This window comes from Strix uralensis, chromosome 5, assembly GCF_047716275.1.
Source record: "Strix uralensis isolate ZFMK-TIS-50842 chromosome 5, bStrUra1, whole genome shotgun sequence".
Taxonomy (NCBI): Eukaryota; Metazoa; Chordata; class Aves; order Strigiformes; family Strigidae; genus Strix; species Strix uralensis.
Genome location: NC_133976.1, coordinates 64,667,362 through 64,688,684, shown reverse-complemented (window position 1 = coordinate 64,688,684; position 21,323 = coordinate 64,667,362). Strand labels below are relative to the sequence as shown.

The following is a 21,323-nucleotide window of genomic DNA, read 5'->3' as shown; positions in this document are numbered from 1 at the left end:
TATTTGTTTTAGCTGATATCTGCCCATACTTTATCAGAGCTATAGTAAGTAATTTTCTCTCTTCTAAATTGCTTGAGATTTATACTGATAGTTCTTGCCACAATCTGGCAAAAAGATGATTCAAAGTATTTATGTAAAACTTAATAGGCAAAGCATTTCATTGTCATTCACATTAAAATTAAATGTCTAAAGACTAATATTGGTAACTTCTCCCTTCATATCATACGTCATTTAGATTTTCTCTTATTTGCATTTTGGTTTCGGGACTGTCAAGGTTCACACCTTTCTTGTTTTTCTTTGTAACCATGACAACTACAAACTTTTTTTTCTAATGAAAGCCAAGATTCTTGTGCAATGATCTACGGAAGACAGAACTTTAAGGAAAATACTTTAAAAAATATGGTTTACAACTGACCATGGCAGATAACTATTGATTTAAACAGGCCAGTGAAAACTTTAAAACCTGGTTCATAGGTATTCATCCAGATCTTACCATCTTACGGCTAATGCACAGGAGTGAGGTCCGCTAATAATGTTTCACTTGTCTGAAAAACACCACCCTCCCCAGATTTCAGCACATACTCTTCTAACTTGAGTGAATTGAGCTCCTTCTGAAGGAAGAAGATGACTTTCTATTAATCCAGGAAAAACAGAGAAAGACAGTCATTTATTGATTAACAGATAGAACCAGGCTTACCTGATTCCCATTCCTGTGCATTAGACAGAAGAGCCATGGTCATGAGTATCTTGCTTGCCATAACTGTAACCATCCCTGAATATATTCATGCCATGCTTAGGCAGGAACCGGGAGAGTTACCAGATATTGATGCTGGTACTGACAACAAAAATAGTATAGGAGTATAGGATCGCCCTGGTTACTGATTCAAGGCTAGTTCCCCAATTAATGTGAGTTAACATACATAGCCAGGTCAGGAAGAAGGCGGAAGAATTTGTTCGGGATTTTTCTGTTTGTTTGTTTGAGTTAATTTGAATTTCTTCCATGGAACTGACTCTTGAAATCTGCAAGTCTCTGGGAGCATCCAGAATCTGCTACGTGAAATGAAAATTGAACATATTTCACATCTTGGAATATCAGTCTTTTGGATTTCAACTGTTTTAAGGCAGAGATTGCATTTTTCTGTATACCTAACACAGCCTGTCACTCATACTCAATAAACAGCAAATAAAAAGGCAAGATCTAGAAAACACGGAGGAGAAACAACCAGGAGTTATTGCTCTTCAGGCTCCAAAAAACAAATATTAACTTAAGAGAATAACTAAACTATGAAGAAAGAGCTTGAAGAATGCACTTGACTTAAATTCTAATCTGATGCTTGTTTGCTTCCCCTGAATTTTAGACAGCAGCTCTATTTTAAAAAAACAGCCTCTTGAAATGTTCATTTTACAGTTAAGCAAATACACTGCAGGACATAAATTAATCCCACTCCAAATTAGCTTATTTTTCTGCTTGTTATCAGTTCAGTTTTACTTGCTGTGGACCAAATTCAACAAAGTACTTAAGCACATGCATAACTTTGATCATGCAAGCAGTCCCATTGATACTGTTCACATGCTTAAATATATGTACACAGCTAAATAATTTGCTGAATCCAGACCTACTTTATTTTTTCTCAAGAAAGTGTTTGCAGAGTTGTTTTGTTCCAACCATGAAGAGTTTACTGCAAATACAATACTGAAAGCTGTGTTGATTACTTGGAACTGGTCACACAGAGCTGTTTCTGTTCTCAATGAGCCTGATTTTACAGCCTGGATTAGATTTAAAGAGCCCACCAAGACACTGGATTTCTCAAGGTGAAATGGCAGTGGAAAGGGCAGCAGTAGCTGAAGATAGATCAAGGAGATGAGGAAATTAAGGAACCTCAGAAACATTCCCTTCTTGGTTTTGGTCAAAGAGGCATAATTCTTCGAAAACTTACATAACCAAAAGGTATGTGGGCCTATTTTCTCAGTTTTGTTCTCATTAAGAACATATGTGTAAGACTCTGTGTGTGTGCGGCTGCATGGTGTAAGGAATTCCCTGTGCAACGTTCAGTAATAGCATCAAAAGGGCATTTTACTCCTTTCTTGGGATATTTCAATTACCTCTTTGGTAAAAATGAAGCAGGATCTTTATGGGAAATCTGCCTCCCAAAACATCAAGCAGTGATACAGATCTTAAAACATCTCTGGCTAGATCCTCTACACAAATGTAAGGATGTGCTTAAATGTTTCACTGAATTAGAGTCCCTACTCTTCTCCAGCAATGTGTGAAGGATTGACTGAAGGTGAACGAAACACAAATTATTTAGGATTACATATAGTGAAACTAAGTTAGGAAGCGATTGGGGTGGGCACCGAGAGCGAGGAACTGTCACAGCAGAGGGCATCCTACAACGGCACAAATTGTGTCCTTGGCTGGTACAATTTAGCACTCTGTCAGACCTTCCTAACCAATTTTCTGGGAAAACAAGGCATCCTGTTCTTTCACTATAGCTCAAAGAGCAACCAGGCTGCTATGTTACATAGGGGGGTATTTGTACCATATTAGGCCTATTGTTATGGCTGGATTTGAGGTTAATTTCCCACCTTTTTTCTTAAATGACCATTGTCATCGTCCCTGTTGGAGATAGCCATGGTCAAATTCTACATGTTTTATGCAATCCCAGCAACAGAGATATTTGATTTTCTCTTTTTGCTACCACCTCACCTTCCCAAAGACTTCCATTTTTAATGTGAAAAATCACTCTCAAAAATGTATTTGATGCCCTCCCCAGACATACTGGCTTATCAACATGTGCAAAAATTACTCTGAAAATTTCACAAACACTAGTTTGAAGCAGCAGATGTGTTATCTTCAGTGCCTTCACAGCTAAATTACAAAAGGCAAATAGGAAAAAGATATTAGAATATTAAAAATGCCAATGCTCTTTCTAGCTACAAAGGCTGTGTCACAGCCAGCAAGTGAAATGTCATGCCAACAGTGAGCATAAACATTTTATGCCTTGTTGTGCGTGTTCTAAACGTCTTCACCAGAAATGTCTTAATTATGGACATTAATTTCTCCCCTATAAAAGGGTGATTTTCATTCACTGATGTAAACTTTCTAAAAGGAAATTATATAGCAAGTGTATAAAAACTATTTGTTGGGTTTGAGAAACTAATCGGCAAGCTAGTTTTCAATAGAAAATGTGATGTGTGATGTTCTGGCTCCCAGTTCTCTTGAACACCTGGAGTGGTAAACAATACAGAGTAACTTACCAAGTACTTGTTTTCAGTAAACATTAATTCCTTGAAAAAGGCTTTTCTCCTAGCAATAATTTCCCAGGTCATGTAGTTTCAATAGTTTCCCAGATCACTTGCCTTCCTTTGTAAAAATCCCTGAGAAGCCTGGATTTCGAGAAAGGATCCTCCATGAGTTTTATAGCTCCTGTTGTGTTTACAGGCTTTGTGAAAAAAGGAAGCAGTGGTATTCGGAGCACAATACTTCTTGGGATCTTTACAGGTTAAATATTTGCAACAAACAATCTACCTGAAAAACTTTTTCCTGCTTGTAAGTTGTCTGCTGACACTCTTGAAAGTCATAGTAAAAAATACTTAGTGCAAACAAATCTCATCCTGTACATTGCAGAACTGGTCAACAGCACCATTCTTTTCTCCTGGAGGTATCCATCCAGTGTGGGTATTTTTCAGTTTCTTGATGAAGGGGTGTGTGTGTAGCTGACCACGAAAATCACATGCTCCCTGACAGATTCACCTAATGTTTGCAATTTCTTCCTAACCATACCTAATTTCATGTTGTGCTTAAGGTCTTTCTCACTGACTGCTAACCACCTCTTCCTGTCTAAAAGAGCATAAAAAGTTGTAGACACAGGTCAGAACTTGAAGTGACATCCTGCTGTGTCCAGAAGACTTTTTCAGCAGGAACTTTACATTTTGCCAGGTGTGCTTATGGAAAAATATGCTCAGTGGTATAAAGCCATGAAGGAAGATGTGATCATAACCTAAGATTCAGATCTACTAGAAATATTTGTAGAAACATCTCCAAACCCAAATCTTGTAAATATTTATATGCTTGCATTTAAATTGAAGCATGTATATGCTCTTGCAAATGTTCTCCATGTAGCATCAATGCAAAGTCACATGGAAGCAGAATCCTGCTCTCATCTAAAGGATCAGGACTTAAAATGGGGATAACACAACAAGTTTTCTTGGTAAGACTTCTTTAAATGACCAGCGTGTCCTGAACGTGGTGGACAGGCAGTTTTGAAAAGGCCACCAGCCCTGGGAATGACTAGGAATGACTCCTACTGCTCTGCTGCTCCTGCTCCTGCTAGCTGAGAGCAGAACCCGTGCAAACGTTTGTAGAGAGTGAAAAACGCCTGTGAATCACAGCTCTCAAGTTCATTTTCAAATAGGTTTAGGGTTTTATTAGGAACGGTCATTTTTTTCCGATTCCAAGTTGCATAAACACAAAACTGATTAAAACTTACTCAAAACTTTCTGCCCAAAACAGGCATTTGTGTAAGAGTATGTGCTGCTCTGAGGGTTTTGGTTTTTGTTTTGGTGGGGTTTTCGGGGAATTTTCCATCATCAAAATCCAGAGCAGAAACAATAGAGAACACTGACTGCCGGCTTTCCACATTTCAGTTAAAAGCAAGCACCAAAGGCATTTTTGCTTCTTCCAGAAACAATAGAAAAACCTCAAGGAAAACAAAAAAAACCCCAAACCATGTCGATGCCCCAGCCAGGGCTTGCACTATTCTTCCTCCTTTGAGACCGGAGCTCTCCCTCAGCTGCTGGGCACCCCGGCTCCCTCCCTCCCGGGGTACGGGCTCCTTGCCCGCCCGGTCCCGGTCCCGGTCCCGGTCCCGGTCCCGGTCCCGGTCCCGGTCCGTCGGCGGTGGGCGCGGGAGGCCCCGCTCTCCCCGTCCCGAGCTCCCACTGCCCCGCACGCTTTATCGGCCGGTCCTAGGGGTTTATTTTTAGTCAAGGCTGTCGCGCCGGTCCTTTAAAAAGCCGCTGCCCGCCCGTAGCAGTGGGGGAGGGTGTGGTGTGGATGCGCCTCGTCCGGGCCGGTGGGCAGCGGGGCGGCTGCGGCTTTAAGAGCTCCCATAATGCCGTGCTGGTGTCCCAGTTCCGTTACATGTCTCTCCCGGTGAAGGGGAGCGGGGGAGAGGCAGGAAGGAGGCGGGGGCGGCCGCTGCGGGCGGAGGACACCCACGCGCGACAGGGCTGGAGGCGGCGGGGCTGGGGGAGGAGCGGGGCGCCCCGGAGGGCCGGGCCGAGGCGAGTCGAGTTCCCCCCGCCTCCCGGGGCGCTGGGCCGGCCGCACCACCCCCGGCGGGGTGCGAGGTGGAGCCGGAGCCGGCGGCCGTTGGGGCCGTTGGCGCTGCCCGCGGAGCCGCCGCGGGACGGGTGCGGAGCCGCCGGCGGAGCGGTAAGTGCGCGGCCAACGCCGGCGCGGTCTCGCCCCGCCGGAGCGCGCCCTCCTCCCCGACCCCCGCCGCCCTGCTCTCTCCTTCCCTCCCGTCCGCCCGTCGCAGCCCCTCTCTCGCGGCCCGCCCGGCTCCACGTCCCGCCCTGGCGTCTTTCGGCTCGTCCCTGCGGCGGGGTTTGTGACCCTTCCGTGCTGCCTCTCCCCCGCCGCTGCCCCTACACTCGCCAACTTTACCGTCCGCCTCGCCCCTTTCCTACCTCCCCTCGGATTTTCAGGTTGGGGGGGTTTTCATGTCGTTTTCGCATCTCCCGTTCCCCCTCACGCTTCTACCCTGCCTGCTTCCACTCGTTCCTGTCTTTCTCTTCTTCCTTCGCTACTTCCCTAGCTCCCTCCAGCTTTTCCTTTCTCCTGGCATTTTGTCTTTCTCCTTCCTTCGGGCATCGTGTGGAGAAGTAAGGGATATTTCTCCGTGTCCTTGAGGAAGGGAGTTTCAGAAGCTACTTTTCTTACACAAGGAAATCTTTGTAGTAGTTTTCTTTTTCCCCCTCCCTCTTACGGTCCCCGAAAAGAAAATTAAACCCTTTTTTTTTTTTCCCTTACGTGGACTGTTTGTTTTGGTCTTTTTTTCCCCTTTCCAGACAGTGCCGATTTGTTTCACGATTAATCTCTTTTATTCCTGCCTCAGCCCCTCCCTTTCTCTCTCCCAGTAAGAAAAAAAGATTAAAAGAAAATCTATTTTGCCATCAGGGAATTTCAGTCGGTTGTTATTTTTTTTTTGGGGGGGGGGGGGGGGGGAGAGACTATTGCTGAGAAAAGCTTAAGCAAATACAGTACAGTAGGACAATCCAGAGGCATGAACTTTAAGAAAATGGATTCTGCTGCTTGGTTTATGCAGCTGTAAACTCTGTTGGGAAGGTCTAGTCCGTGGTCTGGTTTGCGGGTGTAGCAGTCCGGTGTGTGCCAGCCTGTTTTCAGCAAAGCGGCGTTTTGATGTGCCAGCAGAGCGGTGTGCTCAGTCGCGGTTCAGTATTGCTCGTGGGTTTTGTCAGTGTGGAGAATCAGTAGCGGGGAAAGGTTACAGATTTCAGTTCTCGCTTTTAGAATTACACCTGTCACAGTTTCCATCCCAAAACTGCAGATGTATCAGGAGTTGACACACTAACAAAATTGCTGGAAACTGCTTACGTCCATGTCAAAAAGTGCTGTTGCATGGTTTATGAAGTCTGGTTCGGACCTCACGAGCTTCTGCCTCAGCTGTAGTCAGTCTCACACGTTAAAATTCAGTATGTGCGGGGCAGTGGAGAGGAAGTAGAGCAATTGCCTAATGATTTCTGCGGAGACACCTGTTTAAGGGTTTTCAAGCTCCCAGGTAATTGTGTTTGGTAGTGGTGTGATAGTGTTAAGGGCTGTAAAAGTAGAGATCTATGTCTTTTTCAGTAGAGAATATGTAGTTTATGAACAAAATGTCAACTTTTTAGGTGAAAAAGAAACAATACGGATCTAGGTTGTGTTTTGTTACCTCTTTTGACAGATACCGTTCAAGAAGACTACAAGGTTGCATGGCTAAATTGCAAATTAAGCAAGCCCTACTTTTTTTCCTCTTTAAAGAAAGAAGAGAGAAAACACCCTTTCAGACTGAGTTTTGTTTGATGATACCTGGTTAGAAAGTAGGCTAGACATTAAACTGGAAGTAGTTCTCTTTGTGTCTTACGGCAAAAAATTATTCGATACGTGATGAATTGCTGAGGGAGCTGAAATGACTGCTTGGCATTGATAGTGTTTAGCTGTATGCCCTTTAGGACACTTGAGAGAATTAAGGTGGTTCACTTCTCACACTCAAATAATCTCTCTGTCCTTCTCCTTCCCCACCCCCACAAGCCCAACATAATTTGTCCAGTTGTTTCAATTAACTTTTTTTTATCTTTCCTGGAATGAAAAACTTTTGGATAGGGGGAGATCAAAGGAGAAAAATAACAAGTCATATTAGTAAGAAGTTTTTTAAAACTGTAACTTGGATTGTTTCTGGAAACACCATCAGTAATTCTAAAGAGCCAGGTTAAGTTGATTAACATCACTTCTTAAAATCCTTTTGAGGGAAGCCTTGAAAAGAACACTTTGGGTAGAAAGGAGGAGATTTAGTTGCTGAAGTGCTGAGCTGGGCAATGAGGATGGTGGGTTCTGTTCCGGCTGCTGCCATCGCATGGCAGTATGACCTCTGCCTAAGCTGCCTTCGTGCCTGCATGTCATAGGATATAGAGATGTTCCTGAATCTTTAAGTGCTTTTACACATGATTTTAAGAATAATTACATGTAAACGTATTACTCTTTGTTTAGTTGTGGTTTTGAATGCTGGTTGGGTGCTTCTGCTAATACTCATTCTTCGAAACTTGTAAGTAGAACTCTTGATCATTGTCACTTATTTTGAGCGGTGTAAGGCTCTTGCATTACTGTAATGGTTTTGAGACTAGAGTTATTTTATCCCCTGTATGTATCTGACAATATCGGTGCATGCTTCTTCTATGCTACCTAAACAGTCTGCCTTAAGCTGTATTTCAACAACACTGTTGGCCTTTCCAGAAAGAAACTATTAAATTGAATTGCAGGGTGGAAAACTGTCTTGTGGGGACTGGGCTGAGGACCCCCCTCAGCGTGATGCATGCAGTTCCTGGTAACTTATTTTTGTGAGTTCTGCAACTATGAGATTGGCTTAGTACGGGTGTGGTTTTGTTTGCTTTCTAATTTCAGGTTTTTGCCTGCTTTTTTTTAAGTCTTTGAGATCTCTATCTTGAAATGAAATGTAAATGTTGTGTGGCTTTTCTAGGGCTTTTTTTAAAGCTCAGGTTTTCTTGTAATTTTTTTCATACTGGGGTTGGGACTTTATAGCATAATGGGACTTAATCTCAATGCCCACCTTCCTGTAACTAGCTCCTTGCTTCTGAATCTGGACAGATAGTCTAGTTTCTAATTTAGTTTTGTAAATAACTAATTCTTTCCTTCCTAACCCCCTTCAAAGTGTATGGTGATCTCACAGCTTTGACAAGAATAGTTTTCCTGGCTGATGAGAGGATGTTTGTGTTGTTTTCTCCTGTTACTGTTCTGAGGACTGACTGTATGTCATCTGTCTACTGATGAAGTATGGGGAGGGGGGAAACTGGCGTGTGTGTGCCAAGCGGTGCCGTGCTGCTGCTTCTCTCTCCAGTTTGTTACCTGTGAGGTTGAGCTCACACAGCTTGTCCTGCCTGGGAAAGGAAGGTGGGTTTGAGCTGTAGCTTGTAGGGGCTTGTCACATCTGCCACAGGAATTGCAGACTGGACCCCTCTGGGCTATTACTTCACTCGGATCTTTATAAGCATCTAGTCATCTTTGTGATAACATAAATATGGAGAGTGCTGAATATCTGAGAGGACTTGAGAAGGTAGGCACTGTAAGCTTTCAGATGGGAGGTACTTGAGAAATCTGCTTAATTCACCTTTTTGCTTTTGAGTTACTCCTTAAAGGGGGGAGAACTCTCCACTTTCTTGTAGTGCTTGGGAAAAGGGCTTACAACAAAAGACATTGTAATGCTTTCAATAGTCCAGGATTATTGAACAAAAGCATCTTGCTGTGCAATATTGTTGCTGTGCTCAATGTTGTATGATAACACATGTTCCTCAGCTGTTGTTGATTCCTCAGTGGCACAGACTTGAAAGAAATGTGCTGAAAGAGAACTGTGGCCAGAGAAGAAACGAGTTTTGTTCCAGTGGCCTGTACCATCCATCTGTTTAAATACTTTGCTGAACTACTCCAGAGTGTTCAGGCATCCAGTTAGGACTGACGAGCAATTACAGCTGGGAATGGAGACTACTGCAAAGAGACCACCTAGGAAAGGCTTAAATGCTACCTTTCCTCTATGGGTCAGAATCCCCTGCTGTCCCAGCCATCGAGAAGAGATAAGGCTTGTCATTTAAATATGACATTGTCTAATTCCTAATGCTATTGAGGATTTATTTTTACTCTCTATGCTATCTTTAGCACAAGAAGGGAAGAAGGGTAATGAGGACAGAAGGTCATCTCTGTAGTCTCTTCTTTGTATGTAACAAACTAGGTCTGTAATTTAAGTGAGTAAATGCTTATAAAAAATTAGTGAATTCTTCTTTCCCAAAACACAGGGGATAGTTAGCAGATCACTCAAGTGTCCACAAAGGTAGCAATATACATTACTGAATTAGTTCCAAAACATTACTAGTGAAGTTAAAATTTGAGCCAGTTATATTGTGCTATTTCAGATAGAGTTTGGGGAAACACTCCCCAGCTTAATACATGGTAATAAATAAAAAAACCACCTGCATACTCTTGCATTGTGATACGCCAGGGTGCTGCCAATTCCAAGTATTGTAACTTATGTTTTTATTTAAATTCTGATATTGGACTTCACTGTGAAAGACAGGTCTCAACTTGTGGTTGCCAACTGAATTTTCAAATTGTGGCCTATGTGCTCTCTCTGGGAGTCCCAGATACTGGAACTCAGAGGGGAGTATTAACAGCACAACTACAAGTAAACTGTTGGTAACCTGTGAAGATCCTTGAAGTTTTTCTGTGTGGGACTGACACTCATTTTGAGTATTGGGACTAGTAGTGTAGACAGAGTAATATGCGTTTCAGTTAAGAAGGTTTAACCTTCTTTATGAATGGAAAATGATCATGCAGATGCACTAAGAGGATATTTGAGCTTTGAAAAATTGTGAATCACTCCAGTATTTGTTTTCATCTGAAAAAAAGCAGCACAACTCTAAAGGTAAGCTTGAATGCTGTCCTCTGCTGTAGTATTACTCCTGCTTTGTACTGTGATGTGAAATTTATACCTTTGAAAGGATAGTTCTTTCTCACAGTGATGCCAATCGTTATTTTTTTTGATATTTTGAGATCATTACATTTTAATGCCTTGCTACACCTTTGAGCAGAAAGGGTAGGGAAGCTTCTAGAAATGTGTAATGAAACTGTCTTCCATCCAGCTTCTGCCCTTGCTCCAGGGTTGACGTTGTAGTTTGAATTAATTTACTTGCCTTGAAAGGTGTACTAGGTGTAACCTTTAGTCATTTTTCCTTTACTGCAACAGTACCTGATGTGTTTCCAGCATGCACTTTGGTGTGTCTCTAGATCGTCCAGTTTTAAGATGGCAAGGCAGTGTTGGTTCTTTCTTGTTATTGTATGTTTCCCTTTAATCTTAAGAGCTGTAACTTTCTTTTGTTTCAACTGAACTGAAAGTTTTTTGCTAAAAGATTTTTGGACTCCTGAAGTGTTTGTCAAAGTTTTCAAGCTGTTATTCAAAGGGTGTTTGGAGTTTCTGTAACAACCTTTTGAAATTTCACATTTTATAGTCAGTCAGCAGTTTCATGAGCACGGATAAGGAAAGGCTGTAGTTCCACTAGGCAGCCAGATATTTTGCATCTGTGCCAAAGTGAGGAGGCAGTGTGGCTTTAGGAGCTGGGGGGTCTGTTGTTCCTGTCACTGGACTGTTTGGGAATCTTCAAAAGATTCTCCCTCCTGCCGTGCCTGTACCGATTGTGAGCACCTCCTTCTAAGTAAAATGAAGTTGAGAGCAAAGCAATCTGTGTTGCTTTCTAAAAAGTAGATATTTTTCTTGTCAGTTTGTGTGTCTTAATATTAAACTTAAAGACATAGAAAAGCTTCATGTAATTTGGCAATTAGTGAATTTATAGCTATTATCCAGTAGATAATACTAACATTGACTAGTGTGGCATTAACTGAACAATATAAACAAAGCAGTTTTCAATGCAAATAGAGGGGAGAGTACTCTTAGACATAAATCCCCTAGTTCCATAGTAAATTGCACCTTTTTTGACCAGTACTTTTTAAAGACTGTAAGATCCTTGGAGATCCCTGTCTTGCTTGTCCTGCTTTTGTGTTCCTTGTGAAGGAAACAAAGAAAGAAGGGAACTCATCAGATGTCTGCACATGTCATACTCTTCTTGGAGAAGAAAGTAGAAAGATGCCGCAGCTAATATTTAAAAGTTGGCATGGGGAATCAAGACACCAAATGCTTAAATGTGCCTTTGCAGCTGTATGGCTGTCAATATTAACTAACACTACTACCTAGAATAACTGGCATCTGGAGAGAAACTTATGGCAGTAGTGGAATGCCCTTGTCCTTGCCCATCAAAGTGATTATGTAGGTTGTTTTTAAAACACATTCTTACTCATCATAACTGCTCCCTCCGTGTTGTGTGTGTGTGTGCTTGCTTTGGGCTTCATTTACGCCTCCAAGTCAGTCAAAACCTTTCCACTGGTTTCATTGGGAGCAAAGTGAGAAACTTCTAATGAATAAGCTGTGTGTTTGAGACTATGTATTTCAACTCTGCACTGATGAGCAACAGGACTAACAAAGAGCAGTCGCTGAATACAATGCAATGTTTTCATGCTGTTAATGGGATTGGAATTGGTAACCTGATACTCCAAAGAGATAACAAAAGCTATTTATCATACAAGGGCACATTGATTTTTTTTTTTTTTTTAGGGAGTTGATAAATAGCATAGTAAAATCTTTCATCAGAACTCATTCTAGTGAACAAGATCTGTCAGAGAATGACTGAATTAACAAGAATTTACAGGACAGTCTGAATAGAAAAGTAATTTTTTGTCTTATTACCGGTGTTCTTTCACTACAATTCCTGTATTGGCTTACCAGTTTATCTGCTTACCTCATGTCCTGTGATTGAGCATTTGTTTCAAACTGAGATATAACATAAAAAGCGTTCGGGCTTTTTTCTTCCAAGAATGGAAGACTTAAGGGGATGACAAAATGACATATGTACAAAGTTGACATAACAAATATGGTATGTGACTGCTGCCTTGTTTCCCAGGAACTTATGAAAAGGCAACCAACTTGATGTAGAATACAGCAGTGATACATGGGATTAAGCTATTCTGTGTGAGACTGGAGAACTCTTTAGATGCCTTTTAATACAAGTAGGATGGACATCTGCAAGGGTGATCCGATGCAGGAAAACTCAATCTGACTTTGTAACTCAAGAATTAAGATAATATTCTACCTTAGGCCTGCTGCCAACTAGCAGGAAAAGCTGACTACTTGCCTCCTTTGTGTTTTTACTTAAGCAGAGGAACTTGTGGTCCCTGCAGGTGAGGCTAAAAGATAAAGGGAAAATACTTTCAAGAGGTGATAGGTGCTATAGGAGAAGACTTGATTGCTGTTGGCAAACTGAAGTTCTGCACGCAATGGGTTGGTCATGTTCTGTAGCAGAAGCTAAGGGAAAAGGCTCATCTTTCCTAAGTGGGGTGGGAGGGAGCTGGGCTCTCACCAGCAGCCAAGAATCACACTTTAAAAAGTACTCAAGTAGAGGTTTTTGTTTTACTTAAACTCTTAGCAAGACAGAAGGTTTTTCGGGTGTTTAGTCTCTTAGAACTTGCCAGTCTTCTGTTTGTGATGCATTGCAAAACACCTAATCAGCAGCTATTTGTTACCACAGTATCTGGAGGCCTTGAATGAGATCCTGAGCTCTGCTATTAGGCCCTGAGTGCTGGCAAGAGGAGCACTGCGCTCCTGTTATGGCCTGAAGGGATGGCTGGTGAGAACGTTGGCATGACCTGCCTGCAGGGCATGGCAGGGCAGAGCTGGAAACGCAGTGCGGATCTGTGGCCTTACACACCAGTGTCCCCCTCAGAGGCCACCTGCCTGTGTAATCTGTTGTGGGTGTCTCTGTAGTCCAGAATATCCTCTCCTGGTCTGACTTGCCAGATGTCGAATTTGCAGGGTGCCTTTTAAAATATGGGGCTCTTCCACATCCTGGTGTTGCCGGTTTCCCGCTGCACCTGCTGTCATTCTGTTAACATGTTCAATTACTGAATTATTCGTGTACTCCGTATGTCTGACAGCACTGCCGCTTTCTTATCTGCAGTAAGGCTTCCTAGATACTTGTACATGAGCTAGTGTTTTTTTAGGTGTTCCTTTGGTTGCAGCACAGCATTTGCTTTTTGATGGAAGAGAAAGATACTGGGACTTTCTCTTCATATCTCACAGCTGCAGATAGAGGCATTCCTCCAATTCCTCTGCTACTGAGCTGTTTGGAGCAGGGGGGACACTTACTTTACTGTTTCCTTCTCAAGGAGTTGGGTTTAACTTACACGGAGCACCTGTCCTGTTGTGATCCTGACATCCTGTCAGTTCTCATTCCTCTGGCTCCCTGGCAGATAGCGGGTTTGTTGCTGGCAGCTCTCTGCTTTACTCTTACAGGAAACCCCAATCAGGAATTTTCTAGAATTCTTCCTCTCCCTCCCCTTGTCCTTTACTGACCTCTAACCACATTTTTATCTTTTTTGACAAGATTCTTAAGTTTCATTTATCTGCTGCTTTTCCCTTCGCTCTTCAGCTTTGATTATTTTTCAAGGAGCTGCTTAGAAACATTAACTGTTACAGATGTGTAGAACAGTCAGATTCCTTATTTGTTTGGGGTTTTTTTAGCTTGACTCTAATACTAAAATGCCTATGGCAGGTAAATATTTATGTACACTACTTGTCAAGACTAAAGTATCTATCCTCAGCAGAGGGTAAGGAACTACAGTGGCTGTATTTCCATATTACAGTATACCAATATTACCTGTTGTAAGAGCCCTGTGTTTCCCTCCCTGACCATACACCACTACTACAGCAAGGGCACATAAGTTCAAGCTTTATTTTGTGTAAAAATGTTAATGACTTTTAAAATGTACTTACATGCTATGAGATAAAAATGTGACAGAAGGAAATGGCAAATGTACTTTGCTGGCTTAGGCTTATTGCTTGAGAAATGCTCTGTCACTTCTAGACTATTATTTTGTTTTAAAAGACTTAAATCTTTTACTTCAACTTTTGTAAAAAAATTTTAATTGTGCGTAGCAGAGAAGGTGATGGCTGGATTTATCTAAATATATGCTGCAAGGATATTTTTTCCAATTTTGTAGTGCCCTTTGTGCTTGTTGTTCTAAATGCATATGCAAAAGCCTAAATAATTAGAAATCTATATGCTTTCTGACCATGATTTACTTGAATAGTCCATGATGACCCCTGGACTCTGGACAAAGTGTATTTTACTTCAGAAGACAACATTTCAAACTAACATCCATTATCTTTGGCTTTACTGGTATGCATGAGGGTAGCTTTCAATGTATACATCATTTTTAAGAACACCCTTCTTTTTCTTTCTCACATGGATGTAAAGCATGTGGTAGGCAGAGGACAGTTACGCTATAATGGAGTACAAAATGAAACAGGAGGGAAGATTGTGCTGTAGTATCTGAAGCATCCCCCCTACATTCCTGCTGTAAAATGTCCTCTGACGTTAAAAAGATGCATAATGGCTTCCCAGCTCTCCATCTGATGGGATATTCCTCATCATCTCTCAGTTTTGAGAAGGGATCCTATTGCTCAATAGAGCAACATCGGTAGGTGGGCTTCTGTGAATAGACAATGCTTCCCTCATATGTACCATGGCCCACGTGGGATTCCTGTTTCAGCTCTGGGGCTTACAAGAAGAGTTTGGCTTCTGAGCCCCGCAATTAGGAAATGGAGCTAACAGAAGTTTGGACACCATCTGAAACTGAGATCTCATGAAAAAAAGAAAAAAGGCTGTTTTTTAGATCAGTGGATGGTATTATTTGAATCCCTAGTACTGATCAAGAGCCTCTTCTCATCTGCCCAGTACTTGAAATACTAGCAAGTGAGAATCTCTCTGTCTTGATTTCAATATTAAGAAGGAAGCTATCTGAGATCCTTCATTCCTAGTACAAAGATTACAGGGCAAACTTCCTTTGGATATCCAACCATTATTTCTCAGTGGCTTTTTTCATGAAAAAGTAAAAGGTATAGTTACCAGATGACTAATTTACACCTTAAACCAGCAGTCCCATCCCAAGTCAGGGAGACTGTTGGCAATCCCGGCAAGATGTGTGGATGTAATGAAGTCCTACTCTGTGAACAAGTATTTGATTGTGTGTCAACATGCCTACCTCTGTCAGTATTCTAAAATGCTTAACAGCAGGATGCTATTATGAAGATGCAAAGACAAAGTTATGATGGTCAAACAAGGTGCCACCTATGAGCCACTATAATTGTTAGTAACAGTGCATGTGTGCTGTCACATAAGTCAGGGGAAACATCTATAAAAGATGTTAAGCTAACCTGGTTTACCTAGCACCTTGAATAGGATAACAGCGTGCACATAACTAAACATCAGCCCTCTGTGGGCAAGAAGATCGAGGAAAGAGAAATCTAAAACTTAATGTTCCTATGTCATACTTGACAACAGAACTTTATGAATGGCCTTTTAAGGAACAAGTGTCAAAGGAAAGGTTCATCTTCTAAGTGGACCTAGCTATGTCAAAAGTGCTAACTAGAAGAGTTAGTATTTACATTAAAAGCTTGTTAATTGGTTTCAGAGGTAGTGGTGAATTGTTAGCTTACCTTGTTGATTCTAGTAGTTGCTAAGTGTGCATAAAGTGTAATCTAGGAGTTGGTATCTAGATGCTGTGTGGCAAATAAACTACTGGCTACTTGTACATCTTCTCCTGCAGCTCCTACTTTAGCTTTTCCTACAAAACAGTAACTGTAATGACCAGTGCTCTAATGCTGTTAGAGCATACGGAGCTTTTTATGAGGGTTTGTGTGTTCTTATGCCTGATGGAATTTCAAAATAATCTTGCTGTGTGTCCACTGTTTTCATCTTGCTCTGTGTTATTTTTTGCCTGTTGTAATGGTTTAGCCCCTGCCGGGGTCTGAGACCGCGCGGCTGCTGCCCCTCCTCCACAAAGGGGGTGAAATACAAAGCCCCGAGACTGAAATAAGGAAAGGTTTAATACAACAGTGCAATAGCAACACAACAAACCACAACAATAACAATAACAGTAATAGTGATAGCAATGAACAGAGCAAAATAGCTACCAAATACAGCAGTTTGAAGCACGATGTACAAAACCACGAGTGCACCCGCTCCCGCGCCAGGAAAATGTGACCTGCCAGGATGTGACGTCGGCATGGTATCTGAATAACCCGGCTAGAGCTCCCCCCCACTGCTGGGGAAACTTAACCCTATCCTGGTTAAACCAGGACACCTGTCTTACTGACTTCTGCAACCAGTTTTAATAAATTAATTCCTGTGCTTGTTGAAGTATAATTAGAAAAATGAAAAGAAAATATATGGCCCAGCATGGGTCCTTTCAGATAAAGTTGATGTTTAAGTGAGACCTGAAGCCAAGGCAAATCTAGTGAGCAGTTTTGTCTTCGGTGCATTTGTATAGCCCTCTTTAAAAAAATCTGTCTTGGTCATACAATTTTCTGCAGTGGATTTATTCCTGATGTTGAGAATTAATACAGACGTTTAGAAGAGATCACTTTTAAAAGGTTGCTTTTCTGGTTTTGTTTTTGGTTTTGTTTTTTTTTTTTTTAAATTTGTATAGTAGCTAATCAGTGGGAGTATCTTTTTGAGAAATTCTTTATCATCAGTTTTATAAGAACTTTAGATTCTGTTGTGCTATGCTGAGCCCATCATTAGGGTGTCTGACTGGTTACCTTGTAGTCTTTAGCCCACTTGAGACGCAAATAGTTTCTGTTAATCTCAAAGGCATTATTCACACTGAACCCTGTGGATATATTGAGATGTGTTCTGTGTTTTGTTCATGTGACCTAATTTCACTAAAATGAAGGTCAAGCATGTCTGAAATTCGTGACAATATTGTTTGCACTGCTAGTACTTATTTGCTCAGACCAATTTGACAATGGGTGAACCTGAGGCAGAGCTTGAATATGTCTGAATTGGTGACTTGTGTCTACATTTGCTGCCTCTTATGTAAATTTCAGGTTTTTTTGTTCAATTCTCAGTTATATCAAAATTTCTATAATTTTATTACATGCTTAAGACTTCTGTTCATGAGTCTACTGATAGGGAATAGAATACCTTAATCCAAAATGAACTTTCTGAGGACTGCAAAGATCTATGGTGAATCTTTCCATGAGCATCAACAGCATGAGTTGCTTGGAAGACTTTGAGGAAGAATCATCCTTAGGAAGGGAGTAGAACATTCTTATCTGGCTAGACTGGATTTCCTTACCAGGGTTTGTCCTTAATACTTGTTAATGGGAGCACAAGGATCCCTCTGCAGTCTCCTGTGCTGTGGGAAGCTCTCAGGAAAGAAGTCTGTCTCCTGACCTTCTGTGCTGCCATTGGACAACTGTGTAGTACCAAGTTGCCTGCCTTTTCTGGTTTGGTCTTAAGAGAAGGCTGGGAAGAGGAGATGCAGTTTGTGATTATGGGTTAATACTCAGGATGATACTGTGCTGGCTGATTCTTTGTCTCTTTTATTTTTTTAGATTATTGTCAGGTTTTGGTCAACGAGTATTGAAATTCCTAGATATGTCAAGTCACCTATTTTATCTTACTTACATCTTCTGGGATCCGTACATGAAATTAGCTGCTTTGTACATATTTAACAGATGTGGGGGTTTTATTTGAAAAGAAAAAGAGAAACTTAAAGTATGGATTTATGTAGGCCTGTAAAAATATGTGTTACTTTGTCAGCTTGTGCTATTAAAAATATGCTATATGTAAGAATAAATATGTTGGTCTTCATGTGAGATGCTCTTACACTCAGTCAATAAATGCTGAAGCTTATTTGAAATATCAGAAATGTAGTTGGTAGAGTGATTTGATGCAAGTCAATTTGAGTCACCATCCCCAAACAAATATTGTGACACAAATCACTTATGTAAGTTTGCTTTTGTTTGTTTGCTTATTTGGGTTTGTCTGTGGTAACTGATTTGTGTTGTATCTTGAATTGGGAGGAAGCAATGCAATTGTGACAGTTCACATTTAAAAACTAATGTGCAGACTTATTTACATAGGTTATTCATATAAAATTCAAGTTGACTTATTCCGCTTAAAAACGCTGGTCCCAGGCTGTGAGAAACCCAGTTGTTTTTTTGAGTCAACACTGGTTGTCTTCTGAGACAACTCTGTGTGTACAGACAGATGTACCCATGACTCACTTGTAAGTGAACACGACTTGATTAAAAATGTATTAAGCATTAATAACAGGGCATATTTTTTGCACTTTAAGAAAAACTCTCAGAATGTTTTGGAGAACTGGAGTAATTCTATGGCTCTAAACTTCATTAACTGTAAAGGTATTAACAAAGAAAATTATCAAGGTTTAGGGCTGGTCTGAGTGAATGATCTCTGAACTGTGTCATTATTAGTGACTGTATGTAAAGAATCAGAGGCTTTCATTTTCTAGGGAGGCATTTTAATCCTTTGAGTCAGTTTTCCCTGGTGAAAGCAACCTGGTCTGAATAGAGTGTTGGTCTTGCTTTGAGCAGGAAGCTGGGTCATAGAATCATAGAATCATTCAGGTTGGAAAAGACCCTTGGGATCATTGAGTCCAACCATCAGCCCTACTCTACAAAGTTCTCCCCTACACCATATCCCCCAACATCTCATCTAAACGAACCCTTAAACTCATCCAAGGATGGTGACTCCACCACCTCCCTGGGCAGCCTATTCCACTGTCTGACCACTCTTTCTGTGAAACATTTTTTCCTAATGTCCAGTCTAAACCTCCCCTGTTAGAGTTTAAAGCCGTTCCCCCTTGTTCTGTCACTAATCACCTGTGAGAAGAGACCAGCACCAACCTCTCTACAATGTCCTTTCAGGTAGCTGTAGAGAGTGATGATGTCTCCCCTCAGCCTTCTCTTCCTCAAACTGAACAGTCCCAGCTCCCTCAATCTCTCCTCATAGGATTTGTTCTCCAGGCCCTTCACCAGCTTCATTGCCCTCCTCTGCACTCACTCCAGCACCTCGATATCCCTCTCGTATTGAGGTGCCCAAAACTGGACACAATACTCCAGGTGTGGCCTCACCAGTGCAGAGTACAGGGGGACTATCACCTCCCTACTTCTGCTGGTCACACTATTTCTAATACAACCCAGGATGCCGTTGGCTTTCTTGGCCACCTGGGCACACTGCTGGCTCATGTTCAGCTGCTTGTCAGTTAGAACCCCCAGATCCTTCTCTTCCAGACAGCTCTCCAGCCACACCTCCCCAAGCCTTGTAGCCGTGTATGGGGTTGTTGTGGCCCAAGTGCAGGACCTGGCACTTGGTCTTGTTGAAGCTCATTCGTTAACGTTGACCCACTGGTCCTTCCAGCCTGAAGAATTCTGTAATTTTGTTTATTTTCTTTTTCTTTAAGAGGTTTTTGTATCACACAACCACCATCAGCTGTAATGGGTTTGCCTTGCTGATACTTCCAGCAATTAAATCAGAGGTATAAATAAGTCCTTGCTCTTAAGTGATTTTTTTAATTACATTTTTTTGCTTACCTTTATAGCACTTCTGGATAAATGCAGAACATCTAGGACTTTAGCTGCATCCCTTTTTCTGGCCACTGCAGAATCTTTGTTTAAAGAGGTGATGTAGGGCGAGTTGATGTGACCTTTCTCTAAATTCTAGGGTAAGTCAGCTTTTCAGAAGCTAAATTTTTATATGGAATCTGATGATTCTGTACTTGGATGCAGAGACTAACAACCAAACTGTGCTTTAGGGAAACTTGTCATGGATTTATAATATATTGAAATTCCCTATGAATTATTTAATAAAAAAAGCTCATAGTGAACATTAGAGATAATGCAAAATGTATCGACTAAGAAGAAGAAAAGCTTTTATTCAGGGTACTTCTAACAAAATTTGATGTATAAATTTACCTGATGAGACCTGTAATGAAGAGTTAAAAATACAGACTTTTCTATAGGAAAGGAGCAATGAGATCTTTCTCTCGGTGTATGTGTGTACTTGAGTAAGGTGCATATGGAAAAAACATATGCCTTACAGTAATATGTAGGTTCATTGGCAGAGCTGGTGTAAAAGCAGTTGTGCTGGCTTTTGTAAGAAGGTCTTGGAGGTCAGTTAAATGTCTGTCTGGGACCAGTAAGCCATTATTACTGACTGTGCTGTGGAAGTAGGAAGTACTAGATCTTGTAGAGCCTACTGTAGTAGTATCAGTTGCAAACCATAGTATTCATGATACTGAAGGCAGTGTGCATGGAAGTGCACTGGTATTGTTGGAAACAGTTCTGTAGATGGCAAAGGGTGTTTAAAGATCTGGCAACTCTGAGCTTGTCCAATGTTTCTGTAGCATACTTTGGCAATCTTTTTAGCCACTTGTGTTTGTAGTCTGCTGAAACAAATGGTTTGATGGTGTGTTTCCCTTAAAGGGAAATTTATTAAATTGATTGTTATTTGATTGATTAAAGTGTCTGTTAGCTGTTGCTTGACTAGTTGACTTATATGAATCCTGTGTTCTTTTGATGTAACTTTAAATAACAGAGCATTTGTGTGCTTGTACATATCTTTTTGAAAAGGGAATAAGAAGCTTCCATACTTTCACAGCAACTGTACTTTTAAAAATACCTGTCATTGCCTGTGGAGTGCTTTCTAGCTCTGTCTTTTCAAGTAAGAATTTTGCACTTCCTTTACAGTGACAATTAACAGTGGAACAGCATGTTTTACTTTTGGCAACCTTCTTAAAAGGGCCTAGATTAAGATCTCTGACCTACGGCTGTTGTAAATAAATCTTTTTGTTATAAAGACTTTTAAAGACGTTTCTTTTTTTGTGTTAATTAGTTAAAGTATATGCTGTGTTGGTCTCAGTTCCTCTTGCTAATTAGATAAAATGAAACCGCAGTCTAGATAAAAAAATCAAAAATATAACTTCCTTGCTGTGAAGGTTGACTATTATTTTGATGGGCTCTGTTTGCCTGTTGTGGGCCTGTATACATGTGTGTTCTAGCCCCAAGAACCCCAAGACTGACATCGTACTTTACTAGGTCAGTCTGTCTAAATGTTACAGA

At 41.2% G+C, this 21,323-nt stretch overlaps 1 protein-coding gene across 5 annotated transcripts in view; it reads left to right on the top strand.

Annotated features, from left to right (window-relative positions):
* The first annotated feature begins 1,844 nt into the window (after positions 1-1,844).
* The window catches only part of RASSF8 (Ras association domain family member 8), a 91,251-nt gene continuing 71,772 nt past the window's right edge, over positions 1,845-21,323 (top strand). For 3 of the 5 annotated variants that reach the window (XR_012629278.1, XM_074871362.1, XM_074871360.1), the window contains exon 1: positions 5,216-5,437. The gene's annotated coding sequence lies outside the window, so the exon portion shown is untranslated. Of the gene's footprint in view, positions 1,949-5,213; positions 5,438-21,323 lie in introns of those variants that run through there. The other 2 variants (XM_074871361.1, XM_074871363.1) reach the window with 2 other exon arrangements.